Source organism: Pinus tabuliformis, chromosome 7 (assembly GCF_031772625.1).
Source record: "Pinus tabuliformis cultivar Carrire ecotype Pingquan chromosome 7, CPIR1, whole genome shotgun sequence".
Classification (NCBI taxonomy): Eukaryota; Viridiplantae; Streptophyta; class Pinopsida; order Pinales; family Pinaceae; genus Pinus; species Pinus tabuliformis.
In genome coordinates, this window is record NC_142293.1 from 319548757 (window position 1) to 319556572 (window position 7816).

General features: G+C 34.0%; 1 pseudogene; it reads right to left on the reverse strand.

Annotated features, from left to right (window-relative positions):
- Nucleotides 1-1202: 1202 nt before the first annotated feature.
- Nucleotides 1203-2028, reverse strand: LOC149247216 (putative disease resistance protein At5g66890; annotated as a pseudogene).
- Nucleotides 2029-7816: the final 5788 nt, after the last annotated feature.

Below are 7816 nucleotides of genomic sequence, written 5' to 3' on the forward strand. Positions count from 1 at the left end.
CCTCATAGGGTCGATGCTCGCAATTTTTTTGACATGATGAATATATTTGACTTTGCTAATAAAGCATCTGAGCTATTTAGGTTGTCAAATGATTCATGATGTTGATATTAGGATATTTACATATTTCTAGATGATATAAGATATAATCATATTTCTATGTGATATAAGATATAATAATAAAATACAAAATTTTGTGGTTGTCTTTATTACATTATGTAGATTATGATCTGAATTATATATATTTTCGAGTCGGCATCGTCTAAGTGTTTCATTTTGTTTTTTTATGAAATTAAGCTAAATAGTTTTTGGATGTTTTTTTTTAATTTATAATTTATTTTTGAATTAGGTGAAATAATTTTATTTTTTAAATTAAGTGAAATGATTTTCGTTTAAATAAAAACAACCACAATTGAGATAAATTAACCATTATGTCGCTACGTAATATTATAGTAAGCTATGGTTAAACAAAATTAACCATAACAAATCAAAGTCAATGATAATAAACTATGGTCAATCATAACCATAGTGAACTATGGCCAACTAAAGGAAATATTCTAATCTAATAGAAATAGAACATTATCATAACACATCAAAACTACAAACCAAATTTTACTCACTTTTGTCCACAAGTTGAAGTGAACTTTTAATCTTAAGCAAACTTTTAATCTTAAAACACAATATTTAAAGTTTTAAAACACAATATTTAAAGTCATTTACTCTTAATACAATATTTAAAAGGTCCTTAATGTTACAATCACAACTAGACACCCTACTTTTACCACGATGATGACTCTAGATACACACTTATATTCTTTATGACTATTTATTTAGCTATACTAGCAAGACTAGACACACTACACAGAACCTTTGGATAACTAATTTTTGAAGGGCCAATAATGCCAATGGAACATGGATAACATGTTTGCAGTGTGCACTCATCCTGATCCTGTACAACAAAAACGTTGCCATGATGAGCGCAAGTCATAAACTGAAAATTTGTCCAAAAATGATACACTTAGATGTAAAAAATATGCATTGCTAACATTGAAGAGTCACCCATATAAGGATCTTCTAACATTGAACAGACACCCATATGAGAATCAAATGTTATTAAAATGAAACTTTATTAATATGAAACTTTAAGCTTATATCTTGATATCTTACCAGTCTACTTGCACTTAGCATCATGTTTAAGAGAGATATTAACCATCCAATTAATCCAAGCTGAAGTGTGCTTCTACAATTTCAACTCTAAGATCCATGGCAGAAGAACAACTCTTCAGACGATTCCATTGTTGCCCAATCTTCTCATCGCATATAACACGCTTTAGAGATTTAAGCCCTCCAATTGATTTAGGCAACTTCCTCAATCGAGAACACTGTCTCATGTCAAGCTCCTCGAGTTTCTTTAGCTGCCATATTTCCTCAGGAAGTTTTTTCAAGCACTCACATAGAGAAATGTTTATAAATTCCAACTTCCCAAGTTTTCCAATAGATGTTGGAAGCTCTTTCAGACCTAGACATGCATATATTCTTAACATTCTTAAAGAATTAAGCCTCCCCAAATCATCAGGTAACTTTTGAAGAAGGTGACAGTTAGTGATAGACCACTTTTGAACTAAACACATGTCACAAATGCCAAGGGGAAACTCCTCCAAATCACAACAATGATCCATGTTAAAATCTAGCATTATGGGAAGCTTTAGATTCGACTAGATGCCATTGAACCTGGACATATTTCCAAGCCCTTCACATAAGCTCAAAGATAGCTTCTCTAAGTTCTGTAAGACTTTATTGTGCTCTTGAAGTGGGGGCACAATCAACCTCTCCAAACAAATAGTCTTGAGCTGAGTGAGTGATGATAGCAATGGCAGACCCTTCACTGTGGCTCTCTTGGACCTGTAATTGAATACTATGAGGACTTTCAATTTTCTCATTTTATTCAAAAACGATGGAAGAAAGTAATTTCTTGCAGAAAAGAGTAAAACCAAAGCCTCTGCCTCATGAAAATTCATCTTACACCATTGATACTCTTCCATTGCTCCTGCACAGGTAAACTACAAATGCCAAGTCCAATTACAAAAATATACATTGTGAGATAGTTCACATCTTTTCTAAGATGTTCGATATCAAGCACCTACACCGAGAAATTGGTCGCTAATTAGTTCATGCAGATCATGGAGTGATAATCCAATTTGTGAATATGGCAAAAAATTTAACAAAAATAAATAATTTTCTCTCAAGTTGATTATTTAGCGCCCCTAAGCAACAAAATTAGAGAGCATTTTGTCTATATAAGAAAAATAGAGAAAAAAAGCATCCTGGACACATCATTAACTAGTTCATGAATCATATCTGGTTTTGGAAAAAGCAAATTATGATATTATAGGTAAAATAACTCTCAAAATAATTTCGTTATTAGATTAGTGCAGTTTCATAGGAATTGCTTCCAAAATGACAATTTGATGATAAAGAGCCCCAATATCTCTTTGGCAAGGCTCTCTAGTTTCTAAGCCTCACCCATAACCTATACCTTGTTGCTTAATCTGGCAAGTCTCTCTGGTTTTTAGGCCTAATCCAGGACATGTACCCTATCGATTAAACTGATTGTTTAGCATGAAATACCAATCACAAGAGAAAAAATATAGACATTCAAAATAACCATTCAGTGATAAAGAAGCCCATGATTTCCTTGATAAGGCTTTCTGGTTCTAAGTTGATCCATAACCTATATCTTGTTTTGATTAAATTTGTTGGTTTGCATGAAACACTAGGACTGAGGAAAAAGACAACAACTCCCAATACAATATTTTTTCGTCCCGAATTTTGAAGCAAGAAAGAAAAAAACAGCATTTACGAATACAATACTTTTGATTTTGGTATTTTGAATAAACTGAATTACTATTCTCTAAGCAAATTTCTAACATCACCCACCTGTGTGAATGGAAACTCTTTGAGCATCAAACAATTGATCCTTGAACAGCTCCCATTTCCCTGGTAAACTCTCCTCCTTTCTAGGCATAAGCCAACTCTTCCTGCACACTATCCTATCTAGAGATGCCATATCTAGGGCCAAGGCTCGCATGACATCATGTTGGGAAAAGTACAGCTCAAAGGCACTTCCATAATTGATTGCTTGACTCCTGCAGGCCCAATTATGAAAACAACAGAGTATAAGATAGAGGAAGCCGAGGTCAAAGAGCTTGAACACAAAAACTAGAAGAAAATAAACTTACCTGAGATTACTTGTTAAATTTAACAGACTTACTTGCAAGTTCTAGCAAGATGACAAAAGCATCATGACACTCCATCTTTCGCACATAAACCTAAATATCCAATAATGCATCCACGAAGATTTTTCTATCCTATGGAAATGACCCCACGTTTAAGAAGCACTCTTGTGCTTCCTTGTCGAAGACATCAATATTGGCTTCTAGGAATTTGAAAAGCCCTTCTTCGTCCAGGACATCAATACTGGCTTCTAAGCATTTGAAAAGCCCTTCTTTGTGATAATCTAATATTGATCCACCATTTAATAATTTCTTCTTGGCACTCTCCCACACCGGACGAGGCTCACCATGCAAAGAGTTTCCTATCACCTTCAGAGAAAGTGGCAAACATTTACATTGTGTTTGCACCTGTCATGTATACAACTATAACCATGCAACTTCTATGGGTAGAAAAATCAATCAAACACATATTTTGTTGTTGAAGCATGAACTAATATGCTTTAAAGTGCAATCACAACGTTTTTTTATGGCTTTTGAGGATGAATGTAATGAATATTTTATGTTGAAAAAATATTCTAGTAAAGGAATATTGAGTACATGTCTGGCATCTCTTTTACTGGAAAATTGATTCTGTGATTATGTAGGAAATCCAATCATAAATATCATCATAAGTATTAATGTGCAAAGAAATCCCATCATAAGGATATGACACTATAATAATGGTCTGTAGTTAGAGACATTGTGGAATGAATTTTATTAGGAGGATTTATTTTCTATAATATTAAGAAGTTTCTTTTTCCCTTATTTTTATAAGAGATGTATTTTAGATCTCTGTCTTTAAATCTTCAGAATGACTCAAATGCATTACTAGAAGATATCTAGGAAATTATGGAAAATAACAGTTGCTGCTAATGGAATGAAATCATCTAAACTTGCTAATGTTTATTAAAAGATTTATTGAGTAAACATAAGACTGTTCTCGATTAAACATATGACTATTTTTGAATCATAATGTATGACTGTTTCGAATTAATAGATGATTGTCTCGAATGAATATTTGACTACTTCAAACAACAACCTAAGTGACAATATATTATAATCCTTGAAAATGAAATACCTTTCACTGTATCAATAGAGATTAGTTCTTAGTTCGAAGACATTTTTGTGTAGCATGCAAGTCTTTAAAGTTAGGTAAACCAGGAAAGAGTACAAATATACACAACAGTAAATAAAGTTCATAGTTACACGAATTTAAACTAAGACAAAATTAGGAAGAAAACCCTCGTTGATGTTGTAAATGTAAAACCCGTTTCTCTTTTTGGAACTTCAAATTATCATGGATAAAGAATATGCATCAGACCACCAACAAATGGAAAACTAAATCGTCTCAACCCAGATATACTTCTCAACCAGTCCCTTCGAGACACCGAAGAAGTGGTTCTGGGTGAAAATATTTAACAAATTTAAGAATTTTTTAAAAAGAAACTCACGCAATCAACCAATTCAAAACCTTGGTAATCAATATAGTGTTGAAAATCTATGGTAAATGTAACCTACAGGAATCCACTAAATAACCCCAACAGCTAAGGGAGGTCTCGTAAAGAGCAGCAAATGGTAAGATTCAAATATAAACCAAAAATGACATTGCCCAAACTCGCAGTAAATTGTATGGTGCAACCAGTTTATAACCTCTGTAAATACGATTAATATTACTTAGGAACACTTTGAAACAGTTCAAAAGAAAACAGAACTTGTTACCCGAGTTAACAAATTTAAGAATTTTTGAAAAAGAAACTCACACAATCAACCCATGCAGAACCTTGGTAGTTGATACAGTGTTGAAAATTTGTGGTAAATGTAACATACAGGAATCCAATAAATAACCCCAACAACTAAGGGAGGTCTCGTAAAGAGAAACAAATGGTAAGATTCAAATATAAACCAAAAAACGACATTTCCCAAACTTGCCAGTAAATTGTACGGTGTAATTAGTTCGTAACCTCTATAAATACGATTAATATTACTTAGGAACATTTTGAAACAATTCAAAAGAAAACAGAACTTGGTAACCGAGTCTCAGGCCATCGTTGTGGAAAAAGAAAATTAACAGCTAAATTCGCTAATTAACTAGGCGAATAGTCCTATGGAAACAAGGGTTCTTCAACCCATATAACAATTACAGAGAAAATATTTTTAAACAGTAATTTCAATGGAGCCAAAGACTAACCTGTAAGAGTTGCTAGTCTAGTGTTCGAGGCAAGTCATTCGCAACACAGATACTCGTACCATTTCGAACTTCATTCTTAATCGCACCTGATTCATGGGTATCCCTCTGCCGCCATGTGTGCCATAACTAGAAGTGCCCTTGGCAATGCCCGTTGAAAATGGAAATAACCCTGCAACTGGACACAACGAAGGACTTAGCAATAGAACACTTATGTATATATTCAAAGGTAACCAAACGACCTTTTGGCAGATCGTAAAGGGTTCATAACACATTACCTATACCAAAGGATTCAAGTGCCTTCCTCTTTTTGGCACTTCAAATTATCATGGATAAAGAATATGCACCGGACCATCGGCAAATGGAAATCTAAATCATCTCAACCCAGATTTATTTCTTGGCCAGTCCCTTTAGGACAACGAAGAAGTGGTTACGGGTGAAAAGATTTAAAAAATTTAAGAATTTTTGAAAAAGAACACACACAATCAACCCATTCAAAACCTTGGTAGTCGATACAGTGTTGAAAATCTATGGTAAATGTAACCTACAGGAATCCACTAAATAACCCCAACAGTTAAGGGAGGTCTCGTAAAGAGCAGCAAATGGTAAGATTCAAATATAAACCATAAAATGACATTTCCCAAACTCGCCAGTAAATTGTATGGTGGAACCAGTTCGTAACCTATGTAAATACGATTAATATTACCTAGGAACATTTTGAAACGATTCAAAAGAAAACAGAGCTTGGTACCTGGGTTAACAAATTTAAGAATTTTTTAAAAAGAAACTCACACAATCAACCCATTCAGAACCTTGGTAGTCGATACGGTGTTGAAAATCTATGGTAAATGTAACCTACAGGAATCCAATAAATAACCCCAACAGCTAAGGGAGGTCTCATAAAGAGCAGCAAATGGTAATATTCAAATATAAACCAAAAAATGACATTTCCCAAACTTTCTAGAAAGTTATTTGGTGCAATCAGTTTGTAACCTCTGTAAATACGATTAATATTACTTATGAACATTTTGAAAGAGTTCAAAAGAAAACAGAACTTGGTACCCGAGTCTCAGGCCGATGTTGCGGAAAAACAAAATTAACAACTGAATTCGCTAATTAACTGGGTGAACAGTCCTATGGAAACAAGGGTTCTTCAACCCATATAACAATTACAGAGAAAATATTTTTAAACAGTAATTTCAATGGAGCCAAAGACTAACCCGTAAGGGTAGCTAGTCTAGTGTTGGAGGCAAGTCGTTCCCAACACAGATACTCATACCATTTTGAACTTCATTCTTAATCGCACCTGATTCATGGGTATCCCTTTTCTGCCATGCGTGCCATAACTAGAAGTGCCCTCAGCAATGACCGTTAAACATGGAAATGACCCTGCAACTGAACACAGTGAAGGACTTAGAAATAGAACACTTATGTATATATTCGAAGGTAACCAGAGGACCTTTTGGTGAATCATAAAGGGTACAAAACACATTACCTGTACCGAAGGATTCAAGTGCCTACCTCTTTTTGGAACTTCAAATTATTATGGATAAAGAATATGCACCGGACCATTAACAAATGGAAAAGTAAATCGTTTGAACCCATATTTACTTCTCAGCCAGTCCCTTCGAGACAACGAAGAAGTGGTTCCGGTGAAAAGATTTAACAAATTTAAGAATCTTTGAAAAATAAACTCACGCAATCAACCCATTCAAAACCTTGGTAGTCGATACAATGTTGAAAATCTATGGTAAATGTATCCTACAAGAATCCACTACATAACCCCAACAACTAAGGAAGGTCTTGTAAAGAGCAGCAAATGGTAAGATTCAAATATAAACCAAAAAACAACATTGCCCAAACTCGCTAATAAATTGTATGGTGCAACGAGTTCATAACCTCTGTAAATACAATTAATATTACTTAGGAACATTTTGGAACAGTTCAAAAGAAAACAGAACTTGGTATGTGAGTCAACAAATTTAAAATTTTTGAAAAAGAAACTCACACAATCAACCCATTCAAAACCTTGGTAGTCAATACAGTGTTGAAAATATGTGGTAAATGTAACCTACAGGAATCCAATAAATAAGCCCAACAGATAAGGGAGGTCTCGTAAAGAGCAGCAAATGGTAAGATTCAAATATAAACCAAAAACGACATTTCCCAAACTTGCTAGTAAATTGTATGGTGCAATCAGTTCGTAACCTCTGTAAATACGATTAATATTACTTAGGAACATTTTGAAACAGTTCAAAAGAAAACAAAACTTGGTACTCAAGTCTCAAGCCGACGTTGCGGAAAAACAAAATTAACAGTTGAATTCGCTAATTAACTAGGTGAACATTCCTATGGAAACAAG